At 37.8% G+C, this 20,284-nt stretch overlaps 1 protein-coding gene across 1 annotated transcript in view; it reads left to right on the plus strand.

Annotated features, from left to right (window-relative positions):
* The first annotated feature begins 552 nt into the window (after nt 1-552).
* LOC139140908 (PDF receptor-like) overlaps nt 553-20,284 on the plus strand; it is a 114,369-nt gene continuing 94,637 nt past the window's right edge. Inside the window, exon 1 of the mRNA XM_070710386.1 lies at nt 553-726. The gene's annotated coding sequence lies outside the window, so the exon portion shown is untranslated. The remainder of the gene's footprint in view (nt 727-20,284) is intronic.

Raw genomic sequence — 20,284 nt, forward strand, 5'->3', positions numbered from 1 at the left:
GGGCAAGTTAAAACACCGAAAGCCCATTAAAAGCAAATTATCAATCTGTGCGACAGTGAGTGACTGTCTATTTACATTAAATGACTGCTAAACGAAGGTAAATCGTATTCTGGTCTTCGACTTTAACCCGGGTCGCGCACGTGTTTACAATTGAAACAGAGGAATCGACTCCCTGATCGAAAATGCACATCAATATAGCAGAGTGTCGCCGTTTACACAGAAATTTTGATGGGACTGATAATTTTTAACGTTAATTTGTTGTACGTGTTCAACATTCGTCGCGGATCGTGAGGCAGGGAACTCATGCAGGGATCGTTAAGGAGATCCTGACCGATTAATGTCGTTTCCGGGGCAAAAGAATTAGCGTGACTGCTACAGAGGTGCTGTGACTGACAGATGATACAATGCTGGACATTATTGCCATTTCAAATCCGCTGCAATAGCGCCGCGCTTGTGCAAAGAACTAACACGCACCCCATTGGCTGAATTTGCACCAATCATAAACGACTCCCAAGCAAAGTGCAAACAGAACACACAACAGATCCAGCTGAGAGCCGGCATACGTACCTAGGTTTACAAGCTGATTTTCCAACAAACAACGCGAACGATTGGGAAATCTACGCGGGACACTAGTATATGCTATCCTTGTTCACAGCTCGCCGTGTGTACACAATTATAGTGCGCTCATCTCTGAACCAGAGGTGTTTACAAGCCCAGTGATGAAAGGTAAGAGCAGGTAATTTGATCACAATTTGATTGAAGTTCTGCGGTATTTCAATAATCTTTAAAATTCGAATTAAAGGAATGCAGTCGCGTTCACACAGTGCCGTTGTAATGCATGCAGCTTGGTACATTTGATGTTTTCGCGGTCTTTTCTTCAGTGATGGGCAATTCAACATACAATTTTCATGTCTGCGTTTATTTTTTTAGCCACTGAATGTCTACTATTTTCCCTGATATTATAAACTTCCCACCTGAATCCCCATCGTTGCCGGTTGAAGTCACGAAAATCCGTTCTCAGGAATATACCCTCGTGTGATTTGACAACACGTTGAGATACAGTTGCCGGAATTAAGGTTGCAAGATAGCTGTAAATGTTCACGGTCACTAACAAGAGGAAGCGGCGGGGCAGTTTGACTACCTTTCTGTGTAAAATTTGAAGAGATCCGTTGTGAACGTAGACCGTCTAGCGCAGGCGTAGAAAACAGGATATTAATAAGTAAACTGCGGAGAAGTTCACTCCAATCCATTTCATCAACAAATAATTTCAGACTTCACAGAGAGTATACAGTTAATCGCCAATAGCATCCAACTTTTCACAATAAATCTTTCGAGAAAAATTACATATCGATGAAAAAGGAGTCACGCGTGAAGAATATACACATACCACACTCTATAGATATGTACGGTTGCTATGGGAACTACTCGAACGACGGAAAGAGAAGTCCTTGATTGACATTTCTCTTTGAAATATTAGCTCAAAAAAAGTATCTCGTCTAGAGAAGGAGAATATTGAAGTAAATTTGATTCAATCATAAAAGTAGAATGTATTGATAGAATTTATTTCGACCGGACATGACAGACAGACAGACAGACAGACAGACAGACAGACAGACAGACAGACAGACAGACAGACAGACAGACAGACACACAGACAGACAGACAGACACAGAGACAGACAGACAGACAGACAGACAAAGACAGACACAAAACAGTCAAGACTAACAGACAGACAGACAGACAGACAGACAGACAGACAGACAGACAGACAGACACACAGACCGACAGACAGACACAGAGACAGACAGACAGACAGACAAAGACAGACACAAAACAGTCAAGACTAACAGACAGACAGACAGACAGACAGACAGACAGACAGACAGACAGACAGACAGACAGACAGACAGACGGACAGACAGACAGACAGACAGAGTAAAATCTATAGTACAAATGTTTGTAGGTTTATGCTCGGCAAGATTTTAACTGAGGGTCTGGGAAGGGTCTGGGAAGCTTGGAAAGGAATTAAAGTTCGACCTTTTCACACATTTTGTATCAGATTACGTTTCTTAATAGTGAACAGTATCAAGCCTTTTCTTTCGTGCATAAAGCCTCGTAGGATTGTGTGACGACAAGTGTTAAGGATAGATCAAGGAGCTATGGGTGTTCGTTTTCAACTTCTCAGCGACTCAACAAAGTATGTAGCAAAATACAATATATACAATACACCTTTCGTGTCACGACATTCCTCTCAGAATTACATGAAATATCACTAACATTGAAACAACAAAACATAAAGATGTCGAACCATCAAGAACATTTTGCCATTGAAATTTAAGAATACTTCCATAGACACTGATCCTTCTTGCATATGATTGTGTAAATGGCCCGGGGAATGTGGGCTTTTATCCGGATGTTTTGGTTGGGTAGCCCCAAAAGTGCTGAGTTTGAAGTCTAATTTTGCCCGTGTATCGTGACCGCGTCTCGCAGTACTTCATGCACCGCAAAGCGTATCTCATCAGTCTGCGTTGTTTTGTTCTCTTCCTACCTTGTTTTGGGTATCATCTTTCCATGACGTTAGCAGTGTGCTCTTACAACAGACTCGACAACATGCCATGCATTTAAGAAGATTCCATAATCTAATAGGGCGTTGCAGGCAAAGGAAAGGAACATGTCATATAATCCTGCCAATTGCTGGTGTTAACGCGCTTCTCTAAATGCATAAACATTGAATTCAAAGAACAAAGAACTGTGCGCAAAGAACAGCTCGTCCGCATGTTCTTTTTTGCACTCTTATTTTAAATGTTAACAAGAACGAAACAAACCTCGAGGATCTTTCACGAGCTTCTCAAATGGAACAGAAGCTTTCTATTAATATTACTGCCCTAGGGAACATACTTGCCAGAACTGAGGTGAGATCATTCAGGGATAATTATAATTCTTTAATCGTAAAAAAACCGACTTTATATGTTGCTGTTATGTCTTTTTTTTCTTATAGATAATTGAAGTGAATCGAGGCCATTTTGAATGTACAATACGGATGCACTATCATGAGAAAATTTTCTCCCTAATCTGAATAATGCATATTGGCTTTCATTTATTTTGGAGAAAAGTTTAGGATTCGCTCAAGGAAATTATGAGCACAAGTTTAAAACTGATGTCTTCGAGCTGCTTATCGTCATACCCTACTGAATAACCCTAATAAAAATGTATACATTATTTAAAATTTGAAAAGGTCTTCTGGCATTTTCCGTCTGTTGATTTTAATACAAATTTAAAGGCTGTAATCGTGTCCATTATTCGTGTTTGATAGAACTTGAAGTTTCTTAAAAGTGATATAGTGCAAGCTTTAGACTATTCAAATTAATCCACTGTAACATTTGAGATATTACAGTATCTCACATTTTAAGTAAACGTTTTGAATTCTTGGTCCTATTGTCCAATCGACGTGCGAAATTTCGTGCGCAGTGCTCTTCACTCAAGTTCAGACGATTGATGAATATAAATTGCAATCGTCATGTCTACTTTAACATGAATGATGTTTAACCTTCGTTGTATTGTTGGTTAGATATGTATTTGATATGGCAGTTTTATTCTCTGGGGAAAAAACTGATAGAATAGACTTTGATCGATTTTCTACAATGAAACCATCGAGAAACTACACGTTTTCCATGTCTACCATTAGGCGTAGTGTTTGATATGTTTAAAGTCAACTTTCGGTCGAGAAAATAGCAATAGAAAATAAAGACTTCGTTCAATGACCCCCACTGCCTTTAGTGCGCGGTACAACTCAAGTTCTCGGCCTGTTCCTTAACCATAGTTAATCGCAATTTAATTTTCGGTGCCCCTTTTATGACTTTCTTATCAAGATTGAGTTAATATTATTTGATAAAGCCTTTCAAAGTCGATGAAAATACTGTGTGAAGCCTTTTTAAATCTAGGTGATTGTACTTTGTGGTTGTTTGCTGTCTCATCGAGGTTGGTCGCAGACACTTTTCGAGAATAACTGAAGATAGATAAATAGATAGATAGATAGATAGGTAGGTAGGTAGGTAGGTATATAGGTATGTAGATAGCTAGAGGACGGACAGACAGACAGACAGGTAGGTAGGTAGATAGACAGACAGACAGACAGACAGATAGATACTTATATACATAGATAAATAGATACATAGATAGTGACTGTATTGCGTTGTATTTTTGCTTTTCATGCTGAGTCTCTATGGGGTTGTTGCTTCTTTGAAAATAACCTTCAACCTCAAGCACATATCCCGACCATGTTAGATTTGAAACAACTTTCGAAAAACAGCATATCTCAGAGAGAGAGAGAGAGAGAGAGAGAGAGAGAGGAGAGAGAGAGAGAGAGAGAGAGAGAGAGAGACAGAGAGACAGACAGACAGACAGACAGACAGACCCTCGAGTTTTTCTCGAGGGTCTATGGACAGACAGACAGAGACACAGACAGAGAGACAGATAGAGACAGAGACAGGCAGACAGACAGACAGATAGACAGATGGTTGATTTTGTGTTGTTGTTCAGCGCCTTAGAACATTATGTCGATTGTCAATTCTTGAAATGGTTGCCAGTGTTATAGTGATAATTTATCATTTTGGAAAGAACAATACTTTCCGATTGGACTGGCTTTGCAAAATTTTCCCAAAGCAAATTGAGTTCTTTGTTGTACGCGATATAATTGATGGTTTGTATAATCCACAAACAGCTCAACAAACTGTGTTAACACAAAGCCAAGTCAATCGAAGAAATGTTTATGTTACTAGGTCAAATGTAGAAAATACCTATTTAATGTTATCTTTCTAGTGAGATAGTGGGAAGCTATCTCTAATTACTCAAATCATCGCGATTGTATATTTGAAATATGGTTTACATTTATTGTGGATGTTAAAACTATTGAGAATGAAACCTCGAGAATGAAAGTTAGCTTAGACAAATAGGCACCGAACGACAAGGTCGAACAAATCTGAGCTCCGCAGGCTAAGTGTACAGCCAAGCTTTATGTGTAAGGTTAACCGTGAACGCAGCTGTTGTACCAATATGTACAAAGCATAACATGCCTTTAAATGTGAATTCGCTTACCATCGTCAATCTGTTTACCAAAGGAATAGCAACTATAATGGATAGTGACACGTTAAGTCACCTGCTCTGTGCACGAGCATCTATAGAGTATGAGCTTTTAACTCTAAGTTCATTTGGTTCACATCTTAATGTGGAATCGCCAGCTCTGCAAAGTCCTCTTTTTCGAAATCAAGCATATGGTGATGTGGAAATATAGCACATATATATTAAAAATGCGCTGCATGTGTTATTTCAGCAGAAATATTGTGTGCATTGGAAGGACATGTAGGAAGTAACCGGCGTAAAATGTACTTCTTTCAAATGAAAAGTATCGGAATATAAACCAAGTTCAAAGTGTCGAATGTTAGTTCTTTTAAAGTTCAACTCATTGCATCACTTAAATGGAATGATACAGGATGAGGATGAAATGCACGGCATGATCCTGGAAGATACGAATGAGATTATGCCTTTTGCAATGAAACTAAGGACTTGATTACGATACAAAGTGCATATCATACAAATTTTGTGGATACTTAAAGGCACCGGGTACACTTTAAACAGCAAACGGCGAAGTCACGACGGAAGAAAATCACTGTCAGGTTACAAATACTTTCTGTGAATGTGTCCAGTCTAATGAAAATTTACAATGTTGTAGTGCCATACGGCAATAGAAACATCAGGGGTAGGGTAGAAATGATGATGGGGATAAAAACCACTCCGTGGCCCACTAAAAAAAAGATGCGCGCAGAAATCCCGTAATTGACAACTGGATCTCACCCCACACCCAGCGAAACCCCGTAGCGGACGATTAAAATAGTGTCAAGTGGCCACACGAGGGCGTTGTTTTCAAGATGGCGACGACTGCTTTCGATGCAAATTTCAAGCTCAGTCAGTGTTTTTATCGGTGAATTTAATTTTAAATTGAATGCTATGCTTCAAATGTGCCCCATCATATGAGAAAATGTTTCAAAAATATCCGCTTTACGTTTCTTTTTATAACATTCTGTTTTGTTTTGACGGAAATCTTGTGTACAGAACAGCCAACGCCTCCTTGATTGCAGTGGTTGTGTTTTCGCCGTGTTGAAAGTTCGAAAATGTCGAAGCCTGGGCGGAGCACAGATCTCGACGCAACTTGCACACAGTCGTAAAGCTATCCAGCAAAGCATAGACCTTAAAAACGTCCGTTTTTAAAGTCTATGAGCAAAGCTATTAACCGTAGCAATAGTGCCGTTTTCAATACAAGATTTCGATCATTTGCAAAGCAAAACAAATTAAATATGTGAATGAAGCCGTCCTTTTTTAGAATATAACCATATAGTCGGGTCGGAAGGTAGGGTTCCCATGCACCCCATGGATGTATTTTTTTAACCTACATTTTTGTAATCCTTAGGGTCTATATTTAATGAATTTTGATGTTCCCAAAATCAAATAGTGTCCCATGGGGTTCATTTGGCGCCATCTTTGCCGCCATCTTGGCCGCCATCTTGGATTTCAACAATGGGGTAGGGGTCACGTATTTACCGCTCAACGGAAGCAGAAACAATAAAATACTATAAACGTTTCATTTTTAGAAAGCTAAGATCATGGCCTTTTCATTGATATATAACTTAATAGGGATAAATTAATATTCGAATGTCGATTAGACTTTATATCGGCCATTGACCGTAAATCGTAAAATTTGCTAAATTTCACACCCAATAATTAAGTTCCCGTTCCTCCAAACAATTTTTCATAAGGTATTTATATATTTTTTGGAAGAACTCAGTGCAATAAACAAGAAAAACAACACTAAAAGTATGTGTCTTGAGATTTAGTGGGTGCTTGGGCTTGTTTTCTTATTACGCGGTATGCCATATATCCGTGTGTAACATAAGGGGTAGGGGTAATGTTTCCCTTTCTGTTTCGAATCATGAATGATGAAACCATATAAATGTTACATTTTTTGAAAGTGCTGCAACAGACCTTTCTAAAATATATAGATTTATGGGGAAAAGTTAAATTTTTAAAAGTTACAAAGCTTAAACCTTTCAGTTTGTGTCGATTTTAAGTGATTTTTTTAAACAAAATTATAATATAAGGGGTAGGGGTAATGTTTCCCGTTCTGCCTCGAAACATGAATTATGAAACCATATAAATGTTATACTATTTGAAAGCTCTAAAATGGGCCTTTCCAGACATGTATAGTTTTATCGGGAAAAGTCGCATATTTGAAAGTTACAAAGCTTATGCCTTTCAGTTTGTGTCAATTTTAAGTGATTTTTTAAACAAAATTATAATATAAGGGGTAGAGGTAATGTTTCCCTTTCTGCCTCGAACCATGAATTATGAAACCATATAAATGTTATACTATTTGAAAGCTCTAAAATAGGCCTTTCCAAACATGTATAGTTTTATCGGGAAAAGTCGCATATTTGAAAGTTAAAAAGCTTATGCCTTTCAGTTTGCGTCAATTTTAAGTGATTTTTTAAACAAAATTATAATATAAGGGGTAGGGTAATGTTTCCCTTTCTGCCTCGAGCCATGAATTATGAAACCATATAAATGTTATACTGTTTGAAAGCTCTGATGAGGGCCTTTCCAGACATGTATAGTTTTATCGGGAAAAGTCGCATATTTGAAAGTTACAAAGCTTATGCCTTTCAGTTTGTGTCAATTTTAAGTGATTTTTTTAAACAAAATTATAATATAAGGGGTAGGGGTAATGTTTCCCGTTCTGCCTCAAACCATGAATTATGAAACCATATAAATGTTACACTATTTGAAAGCCCTGAAATAGGCCTTTCCAAACATGTATAGTTTTATCGGGAAATGTTGCATATTTGAAAGTTACAAAGCTTAAGCCTTTCAGTTTGTGTCAATTTTAAGTGATTTTTTTTGAACAATATGCACAAAACAGTTAGTTCGTTGGCCAGGTATCGAAATCATCCCCTCTAAGGCATTTTACCAGCTATGATTTTCTGTTAGCTAGTGTTCTCAGCTGTCATAATCTGCTTATTTTCCATTTAACTGATGGTGTGTAAGAGTGTAATGACTTGCTTGTGAAGGGCTGTTACGCCCTCAGTAGTAAAATAGGAATGGGTTAGGGATAACATATTTACCGCTAGTCGGAAACAAAAACAAAAAGTACCATAAACAATACATTCTTAGAAAGCCCAATTAATTCTCTTACCTTTGGTATACAACTTAATGGGGATAAATCGATATTCAAACATCGATTAGATTTTATATCGGACATGAAATGTAAATTGTAAAATTTGCTTAATTTTTAACCCAATAATTAAGTTCTTGTTCCTCCAATTAATTTTTACAAGGTATTTATATATTATTTGAAAGAACTTCATGCAATAAAGAAGGAAAAAAACACATTAAAAGTGTGCATCTTGAGATTTATGGGATACGTCGATTGTTTTCGCAATATATGGTATGCCGTACACCCCTCTATAATATACATTTAAGGGATAGGGGTATGGGTAATGTTTCCTCTCCTACCAAACGCAGCGAATAAGGAAGCCACATAAATATCATATCTCTGAAACACTAACGCAGTTGTTTTCCAACAAGATATGGCTTGATGGGGTAAACTCAAAAAATTATGCAGTGACAATGCCTAAACTCAAAAGTTTGTGTTACTTTACTGACATTTACTTGTTAAAAGGAACATAGAAAAATACTCTATAGGGCATTAAAATAGCACTAAAAAGTTAAAATGGTGGTAAATAAGAGACGTTTTACTCATTTCAATAACGCAAATTAGGGAAAGAAAGTTAACAGCTATAATATGTCAAAAATTATATTTCAAACCCACAAACACTAAATTGGATGTCATAGTCGTTATGCTAATTATAAGTTGATATGACAGCAGCAACAATCAATCCTTTTTATTTAATTGTATCGCGAGAGATATATAAGCAATAAAGCACCACTTGGAAAGGATACCACACGGTTTCGACCGGTAAACAACATATACGCACGAACTCCACTCGTGTGTATAAGGAGTGAAATGGTCAAAACCGAGCTCGAGTGGTGTACCCAGCTTATAGGAGTTGTTTATCGCTATATTATATTAGTAATTGAAAGTTGTGATGAAAATAAAAACGATGTGAAAGAAACCCACTTTGGAGATAGGAATGGCCAACTGTACAGTATATCATAAATATATGCACAGTCACGTGACCGTCTGGGCGAATCAGAGCTCACTATTAATAGTATTACTTTTAATACCACACGAGAACACGAGAGAATATTTTATCGCTCAAAACCAATCACCATTAATCCACAATATAGCTTCTCCATACTAAGATAGATGGATCGACAACACTTTACTTTCCTTACCAGAAAACAAGAGATCATAACCAATTTTTCGAAATTATTTTACAACGCAGAAAACTATATACTCCCAATGAGGATTACATTTTCGACTTGGTACTAAAATTCAATAGCAAAATAATTCTGGAACTAAAACCCGAAAAGCCAAATGTCACAGAACGCATTCAAATTACGCAACTAAATAGTAAACAGAAGGCGAACAAACACTCTCTACACCAAGCAATAAGAAGGCGAGACAAACCTCAGAAAATTACTAAAAAGGCTTATATTCCCATTGACACCTCAATGTTTAAAATGCCTTGTGAGTGAATCTATCATTAGTTTCTTATCATGGATGACATTTAACAAATGTTAGACCCTGACGTCTTTGAAGCATAGACCCTAAAAACGGACGTTTTAGGGTCAATGCTTGAAGATACCATTCCCACCAGCATGATCGAATCAGAGAGACTAGATTGATCTAACTTTCGAGTTAGATCAGCCAGCAGCTGAGAAAAAAGAAGTCAACATGATCATCAGAGTCAAACGAGCTAGACAACCGCTTCACACATTATACTCCACAGAGAGGACATTCTTACACAATTCACAAAAGGCGTTCAAAAGCTTCGTTAAAGGCATTGTTCGCGATCCCAGGACGGGCATGGCTGTTTGCGTGGCAAATGCAAAATATTAGTCATGCTGAATCAAGGTGTAATCAAGTAATAGCTTATTTATAGATTGGGAAAATCCTAATCCTGATAGTAATGATGGAATATAAACTTTGTGAAAAGTTGAGAAAATTTGCCACTTCTTTGATTTGTATGTTTTACATTCCATGTTGTACAGTACTGCCTGTACTATACATGAACAGTTCATACATAGGGCAAGTATTCTGTGCTGTTCTTTCATAGTCAGGTCCCTGCAGTCCGAGATAAGTCTTTCCATAGTGTCAACCATTCTCTTCGATTACAGTAATCTACTCCAATAAATTCCCACTTGTCTCATTTGTATGATTACAGGGAAGCCTAAGCCTATCTCTTACAATCTAAGATTTGAGATATTTGACAGCAATATGTATGCAATTTTCATATTTTTCATAGGCCTAAATAACACACAGAAGAAAGTCATACTCAATGTTTTGTCCAATTGAAAGTCAAATTTTCACCGAAACAAGTAGAGGTGGCCATCTGTAAGCCAAACGAGAATTAATATTAGCAAAGATGGATATTAATTAAGCCTTTCCCATTTCCGATCCCAGTTACTCATACAATGGGGTATAAGCGAAAGCAAAGAGTATCGAATGTGTTTGAACCTAAGTGGCCCCTATTCAGTAGCACGTAGCCTACAGGTACACCTTAAAGAATACTTACCAGGCCAAAATAACAAGTGTTGAATTCCTTCAAAAGTGGCAACACTTGGAAAGACACTGTGGCAACCAATTTATCACCCTGATCTCTAACTATTTACCTCTACACCCAATAAAGCACCGGGACACAAGACAGTTGTACATCACAAACTTAAGAGAGAGATCGAAGACACTCGCTACACAGAACGCAGGATGGAAGGCTGCAAAGACGATTCTTCAAATAGGCAAAAAAGAGGCTAAAAACAACACAAACATTCACAGCAGCGACGATAGGTCGGGTTTTCTTCCTATACTACGGTACAAAACCAAACCAAAGGGTCTTTCAAAGGCCACCGCACTTCCCTTAAAGCCCGGCTCGAAATGGACTGGGATCATGATTAGTGCCAAGTTAGGTTGGGCGTTTTGGGGCATGGCTCTGCATTTGTCTGGTTTGTCTGTTGGCCTCTACGCTAGGTGATTGGGTGCCGTGCGTTGTGGGTTCGAGTCCCGGTTGAAACCATCGTATATATAAATACCTTGTAAAATTGTTTGGAGGAACAAGAACTTAATTATTGTGCTTGAAATTAAGCAAATTTTACAATTTACATTTCATGGACAATTCAAAACCTAATCGATGTTTGAATATTGATTTATCCCCATTAAGTTGTATACCAAAGGTAAGAGAATTATCTGGGCTTTCTAAGAATGTATTGTTTATGGTACTTTGTTGCTTTTTGTTTCCGACTAGCGGTGAATATGTTACCCCTAACCCATTCCTATTTTACTACTGAGGACGTGACAGCCCCCTACAAACTAAGTCGTTACACTCTTACACACCATCAGTTAAATGGAAAATAAGCAGATTATGACAGCTGAGAACACAAGTTAAGAAAAAATCATAGTGGGTAAAATGCCTTAGAGGGGATGATTTCGATACCTGGCCAACGGACTAACTGTTTTGTGCATATTGTTCAAAAAAATCCCTTAAAATTGACACAAACTGAAAGGCATAAGCTTTGTAACTTTCAAATATGCGACTTTTCCCGATAAAACTATACATGTCTGGAAAGGCCCTCATCAGAGCTTTCAAATAGTATAACATTTATATGGTTTCATAATTCATGGTTCGAGGCAGAGAGGGAAACATTACCTCTACCCCTTATATTATAATTTTGTTTAAAATATCACTTAAAATTGACACAAACTGAAAGGCATAAGCTTTGTAACTTTCAAATATGCGACTTTTCCCGATAAAACTATACATGTCTGGAAAGGCCCTCATCAGAACTTTCAAACAGTATAACATTTATATGGTTTCATAATTCATGTTTCGAGGCAGAAAGGGAAACATTACCCCTACCCCATATGTTGTAATTTCGTTCTTAAAAAATCACTTAAAATCGACACAAACTGAAAGGTTTAAGCTTTGTAACTTTTACATATGCAACTTTTTTCCCATAAATCTATATATTTTTAGAAAGGTCTGATGCAGCACTTTCAAAAAATGTAACATTTATATGGTTTCATCATTCATGATTCGAAACAGAAAGGGAAACATTACCCCTACCCCTTATGTTACACACGGATATATGGCATACCGCGTAATAAGAAAACAAGCCCAAGCACCCACTAAATCTCAAGACACATACTTTTAATGTTGTTTTTCTTGTTTATTGCACTGAGTTCTTCCAAAAAATATATAAATACCTTATGAAAAATTGTTTGGAGGAACGGGAACTTAATTATTGGGTGTGAAATTTAGCAAATTTTACGATTTACGGTCAATGGCCGATATAAAGTCTAATCGACATTCGAATATTAATTTATCCCTATTAAGTTATATATCAATGAAAAGGCCATGATCTTAGCTTTCTAAAAATGTAACGTTTATAGTATTTTATTGTTTCTGTTTCCGTTGAGCGGTAAATACGTGACCCCTACCCCATTGTTGAAATCCAAGATGGCGGCCAAGATGGCGGCAAAGATGGCGCCAAATGAACCCCATGGGACACTATTTGATTTTGGGAACATCAAAATTCATTAAATATAGACCCTAAGGATTACAAAAATGTAGGTTAAAAAAATACATCCATGGGGTGCATGGGAACCCTACCTTCCGACTAGACTAATAAGCTTATGTAAATGTTTTATTATCGCTGAAAGTTGAAAGCTTGCTTCGTATTCACAATGTCTGACTCAAATTATTGATGACAATGTCGTTAAGGTGAAGTACTACGAATTACGTCAAAATTAAGTTGTGGTGTCATTTTCTTGAAACTTTGCACAAATATCCTTGGAAGTTGTGCAAGTGCAAAAATGAAATAAAAAATGGGGGTCACCACGCTTGTTTCCATGGAAACGGACGTTAAAATGGCTGCGTTAGAAATAAATAAAAATTATATAATTCACTTAAACTAAAGAAAGCAATTATAAAACGCTTAGCAAATGAGTTAATTTTAATAAATATCAAGACTTAAGATCCATATCTATCGAATGTATAGTTTTAATGATGTTTGTGAAGAAATTTTAACATTAGTATCGATTACAAAATGACAATATCGAAATTATATCACTACATAATTTTTGAACTTTCTTCCTGTCGCTTTAAATGGTGTCATTTTGACCAAACTTGGCGAATAAACTCCTTACATAAGACCATTTAGTTTACACTTTTAATAAAGGGGTGTCACCACGCTACTTTTTACAATATCTCCAGGTGAATGGGTAATTTGCGCCATATAAATGGGAGAGAAATGTTAATTTTCGCTCATATTGAATAAAAACCAGCTTCCTAGGGGGTCAAAATATGACAAGGTTATAGGTCACATGTATTTCTAAGACACTGGGTCAAAAAATTAGGTAAAAGCGCAATTTCAACAATGACAGGTGATGTTAAATACATGCGCTACAAAATAACCCATTTGCGGCAGGCTGGAGTTAAATCTGCGCAGAAACGTTCTAAAGCGTGTGCGCGTCCGAATTCGTCGCCCTTTACCTTAATATATTTGCCCTCCGACTTTATTGAATCGTAGGCCACCTGTTTGCTGCCAGTGTTTTGCACCACCTTTATCGGACTTTTCCCGGGTTTCCTACGTCTTAATTTCTGTACAGAGCTTAAAGTTTTAATCAATATTAAAGCCTATTTTACCTTTTGCTTTCTGAAGCAACAAACGCTATTTTGGAAGGTAACTCGACAATGCTATCTAACAGACAACAGTATTTTTCGGCTTAGCTGGATTTCATGGATCGGTTCATGTGGAGATTTACGACGCGTCGTCAAGGAGGTGGTAAAGTGATAATATCAACACGCCAGACCCTGCTGGAGTCACGCTTCACCATCAACGTGCACCTGTTGTCAATTTGTCGCTCGTCTTTAAGATTTCGCTGTTTATGCCTAATTTGCACTCTCAAGTTGTTCTACAAATGTTGCGGTTCTTAAGAAGATATGTTTTATGAATTCGTTAAGAGTGTATTACGATGAAAATTGCGGCCTTCATCAACAGAAACAATATCAAGTATGTCAATAAGTGTGCGCAAACGCGAAACGTTGGCAATTGATTTGTAGCTAACACCTGCGTTGTGTGCTGCGTAAGAGTAAAACATGTCACTGCCTTTGTAGAACGTGAAAGCCACTAAATTACCGAACTTTTGTAGCACAACAAACATTATATTATAAAAAACAGTACCGAGTACTTTCTCAATGAGATGGTGGGCCGATGAGCATGGGTATCAGACATGATGTCTCATCATCACTTAAATATCTCAAGCGCTCTCTTGGATGTCGCCTAAAGGTACTGAGCCCAAGATAGCAAAACTGCCTTAAGTTGTGTACTGTACAGTCATCAAAAGATAAATTCTCCTTCAATAAACTTTCGTTCTAAATTCCGTCGTAAAGTCTTGTTTCTCAGCAACATTAGGCGTAATTATCTGAAATCCAAAACCTAAGTTCTGACATATAAATTGTTGTGTGCCTCGGGTTCCTAAAACCCAAATATATCTAGTGATCAGCAAGACATTTCCGATATTGCATATTACCAGACCCAGCTTTCAAACGACTGTTCAATTGTCATTGCAAGACTGTTTTCTCATTGTTGTCTGTCGTAAAGAAAAGCATATACTAAATAAATAATCTTGTCCTTTGTACCGACTTGCTGGAAAATGGATTTGTTTTCGTTATGGTAGTATGCACCTCGAAAGTGAAAGACTTAAACTTTTGCTCAAACTTTCCTCAATGAAGCTTTCGGCCATTCTCTTACCAAATCAAAAATAATAATCAGAGGTCACCGCGCAAAATTTGGTACTAGAGAGACAATTACCTGAGATTTCTCCTTATTTGAAATTCAAAGTGGCCGCCATCCCTATGTTAACTCTAAGGAGAAAAATAAAATTTTCGATTTCCGAAAACCAAGACGATAAAATTTAGTTGCACCAAGAACTTTAAAATGAACCCCCACAAGTGGTAGATCAGAAAAGAATGTGAAAAGTTTGATAGTCCGAATATCTGTCCCTCAACATGGAGTCTACATAGCGCAATGGCTATATTCACTGAAAACGTCACGATTGTCTCAACAGCTTACCTCTCGTAGCGCCTACTAGAGATAAACATCTGGTGCAAAGAGTCAATATGATTTTACTTACACAAAATGAAAGAAAAACATCGAATTCAGGTTTGACGTTTGATTATAGAAAAGTGTTTTTATACAATGGCACCGAAGATCTTACTTTTCAACTTTAATCAATACTGCACGTGATATTTGTACATGGTCATGTAGGCATATGTCATGCCGTATTTACTGTGTTCTCGGGATAACTCAAATTCAATTATATTGGCGAAAGCATTCCATTCAAGCAAGCTTTCGAGGGGAAAATAACGCAAAGAGGAGCTAAGTGGTTGATTTAATCCTCTCACGCGCTCAGTTTTATGTGACTTCGATTGCCTTTTCCCCTCCTTCAATTAACTCTATCTTCGAATCTGTACACATCGAATTTAGCTCGTATAGCCCTTCATGTCTTCGGTATCAAACACAACAATCGACAAATAAACTGCGGTGTAGGCGAGCCTCTTCAAGCTCTGTAACGAGCACGTAGATAAAGCAAGATACATTCGGCGTATATCGCTTCGCTTCTGTTGACAACTTGTCTCCCTGTAGGGAGGCGTGAGTTTCGCTGTGACATATTAACTAACTCTCCGATACTTGTCCACGGGCACTTTATTAGACCATCATCGATATTTGTAGACTATAATGCTGACACAGGGATCCTGCTGGGTATATCATTGTTACAGTGCGTGCCGAGAAACCTTTACTAGTCGAGCTGGTTTAATATTTATCCCTTTAAACGGTAACATTGCTTGAGGGGTACAAAATTTAACTTAACCTTGAACGAAATTGAAAGTAGACTTACAAGCTAGACCTTGTGTTCGACCAACGTAAGAATCACTGACATTTTCCGACTAATGACGCCTGTTTAAAATTTCCAGGGATTTGAGGAGAGAACTGAACATATACAAGAAACACATGGCCATTCACCACGTAAAAAAACGTCCCTACAAAACCGTTGCCTCTGGGCGTACTTGACCATGACCATGTACCGCAATTTTCATTTCAAGAGAATGGAGCAGCTTCATAAACAAAATCATCCTCATTGATTGAAACATTTCACGAAGGTCGAACATGATACAATCTCAGACTGTTTTCCAGTAACGATTGTTCATCTCTTCGGATGTATCTGTCGCCCATATTTCCACTGATTAGAAACTAAAGGACTTCCGAACGAAAAATACGTTTATACATCTCTATACTATTCAAATTCATATCTTTCTTTGGTTACACATACATTAGAAGTGCGAAACTACGGAAGTATCCGTCACGACACATCAGAAGGGAGTGGCAAAAGATACACTCGTTTAAATACATTATTCTTTTAGTCTTTAGAGATACCGCACGATTACGTACCATTGTATTTTACAGTAATTTTGCTGAGAAAAGTTAAGGCAAAAAGTTACATTGACCTCTGTTCTCATTCTTCATGCAAATAGAAAGACCTGACTACGATAAAAACTGGAAAGTAAAGCTGTAATCTTTTATTACTTTGATGATGTCAAAAAGTAATTGCCTCCTTCTGCTACGCAATCAAACGAGATGTTATTCTGAATTGAAAACTAGACTAACCAACAATGGAGATAAGATTACCAACGTCTATCTGTAGCGAAATACAGATAAGAGTATTTTATTGTTTTCTTCTGTATGTTTCATGTCCTCTGCGTGATTGTTATCTCTCAGTATCAGATGCAGGCAGAATTCACTTTTTATAACATAGGCAAATCATCTTAAGTTACGGAATTTTCTCTTGAGTGTGCCTGCGTGACTGTCTCACTCTTATGACGTGTCATCTCAGTCTCCGTCAACAACTAGGAAAAGCTGCCTTACGGATAAAATAATTGTGACCCTTTAGAGAGAGTTCGTATGTCTGGCAATTTGATGCGACAGTTACTTCATGAATTGTGATGAGCTTAGTGAGTTCGATTCCGATTGAAAATCTACTGTATTTTCTACCCCGGGTTGATAGCTCTGCTGCAGGGCAGAATTATCCCCGAGGCTGTCTTTCGCCCAGTAAAGCGATGTATTCATTGTTCTGATAAAGTTTGTATGCGACGTGTCATAGCGAGTATACGAGAGTGCGAGTGTTTCATGAACTCTACAGAGTGTGAAGTGGTCTAAGTTAGAATAATTGTAACAACTTAAAGCTTGGTTATCGAACCACCTTTTCCAAGGATGGGGATTAGGCCGAGCGGTTTTGACTGTGATGCCTTAGCTAGGTGACTGGGTGCCGTACGTTGTGAGTTCAAAATCTGCTGAATTTTCAACATTTCAACTAGACAGCCTTCGAAATGCAATGTGTGTTTTGTTGCAAATTTATACGTTACAGGAGCAGTGCGCTATTGCTGCTAGAGTTCCAACGTCAATCTTACTGGTAACAAGTGTCATGTTTTCGCCACGTTGGAGTGTGAGAGTACCTTCATTCCGTGGCCTTGAAAAGGCGCTGTAAGACTTGTCGCCAAGGAACTATTTCAAAATGTCGTTAGAGTGCCCTCATCGTGGTCTTGAAAGAGGTTAATGTTTCAAACGTCACTCAGCTGTCTGTTATTTTTGTAGAACACCACGCTTCTGCTAGTCAATCACTACACCTACAGTTCTTAGGTACAACTTTGTTCGTCGCAAAACTGCATTCTTTAAAATGCACCTGGGTTTCAAGAAAGGTATTTTGCTTGACACTGAAATGAATTACATTAAACTTTAGAATCATACATACATTATGTATTTTGGTGAAAACCTTCAGGTAAAAGGTATTCAAACGATGTCAAAACTTCCCAAAACATGTGGCCCAGGGACGACGACGTCCTTTGTCTACTATGCACCTATCATATTTCAAGAACCTTTCTACAAGTTTAAAAAGTCTCTAATAAATCAAATCAATTGTGGATTATATATTTCATGGCGCTATATGCAACTTGGTGAAAAACAAATAAAGTGTCCTGAATTTGAGCGAAAAGGTGGGGCAATGTAGTCATCACTATCTGATATGCACCACATTTACGAAAGGCGACACAAATATTTACGGGCAGATTTGTACAATGGTTCACAGTCCCTCCACTGTGCAATGGTTACATTAGATATCATGCATATTTTTCTACTGGGAAATTAGCATATCTGCAGTCGCTGTTATAATGATCAACATGGAATACAGCCCAATGAACGGGCTTCGACAAAGATATGCATGTTGTTCACGGGCACTCGCGAGTTGGGGAGTCTGCTTGCTGGTTATTTTTGGTGGAAACGCTTTTGAAGGGTCATTTTTTTACGTGCAGCGTCATTTTGAACAACATCAGCCCCCCCCCCCTTATTATTTCTGTCCAGTCCCTAAGTGATGGCGTTGCAATTTCTATTTTCACAGAAATCTTCAATTATTAAAACGAGGGTAATTTCAGAAGGCATTGTGCCGAAAATACAATCGACAACTGTGCCAAAAAATAAAAAAATGTACCGTACTCAAATACACAGACATGTATCAAGAGTGGGTCGAGTTTTAATACTTCCGCCTTGCAAGTGCCAGTAGGGTGTATCCGTTTTATCTAAACGACATGCAAATCCTTTGATGTCTTAAGAGTAAAATAATATCTCATCAATACTGCATAAAACCCTATAATACTTACTGCATCAACATGGATTATTGCTTGTATTTTAGCTGAAGAGTGCATATACAGATGAATACAGTCAAGAATCCATTTTTTGTATTCAGCAAGCCTGTATTCATGTGGATTCATGTGAATTCACGTGTATTATACTATAATACAGGCAACTCATTAATGTGAATTTATCTGAATTATTGGGTTTTCATGCAGTGCAAAATATAAGCATATGGCCGAAATTCACAGAGCAACTCACAATCTAACCCCTAATTATATAACCAGTATGTTCAATAATTATATCTCTTCCAGATCCTTCCAATCATAACCTCCTTAAAGTTCCCAAAGCACGTACACTTCTTTATCAAAACACCTTTTCTGTTGCGGGTGTGGATGAATATAACAATCTCCCCAAATCAATCAGGGATTCCGAGTCACTGACTAGTTTTAAGAAATCTTGTAACAACTTTCTGTATTCTATTTACTTGTCTGATGCCTCTTCGTAGGTTTTTTTTATATTTGTACTACTGTGTGTTTTGTGTTTTCAAGTTGGTGCTGTAATATGATTTTCTTTTGTCTATTCGACCTCCATGAAAAAAGGTGTTTCACCTTTGGAGTTATCGAGTTTAAATAAAGATTAATATAATAATGATAATAATAATATCCTCCCTTCGTAGTTCGGAGTTAGATAGCAGTAGCAAAATCAAAATATCGTTTACAAGGTTTATTCAAATAAATTCAGAATTGATCGCAAAAATGCGGCCCGTCGACAACAAAACAGATACAAAATGGCGTGTCGAGCACTATTATGTGAATACCGAGCTTCAACCTCGATCGTTCTTAGTCCTGGTTCTACACTCCGACTGCCTATCATTAATTTATTCGGCTCCAAAGACGTGTCTGCCGGCAAGGATGGAGTTGCCCATATATCGTGTAGCCGATGCAGGGTCTCCCGAGGTCATCTTTCCTCAGTCGTAGAAGCCATTCGTCACAAAAAATGCGAATTAGAAATAGTATCATCCTCATCCGAATGTCCCTACGAAACGTATTCAAATACACCAGGAAAAATTTAAATTGTAACAAAACGGACAAGACCGACAACAAAATGGTGTCAATTTTGATTTCGGAACTCATATCTGTTGCCGATCTGAGTCATACGTGAGCGCATGCATCAATCATTGTTTTTGATAGCGCAAAATTAAATAACAATAGTAAACACCTATTGCCTGGTCATGAGGGCTATAGCGCCCGTCTATTACCCCGAGGGGCCGTGTGTTACCAGAAACACATCGCTATTCCCCGAGGCCGTAGGCCGAGGGGTATAGCGATGTGTTTCTGGTAACACACGGCCACGAGGGGTAATAGACGAGCGCTAT

The sequence above is a fragment of the Ptychodera flava genome, chromosome 9 (assembly GCF_041260155.1).
Source record: "Ptychodera flava strain L36383 chromosome 9, AS_Pfla_20210202, whole genome shotgun sequence".
NCBI lineage: Eukaryota > Metazoa > Hemichordata > Enteropneusta > Ptychoderidae > Ptychodera > Ptychodera flava.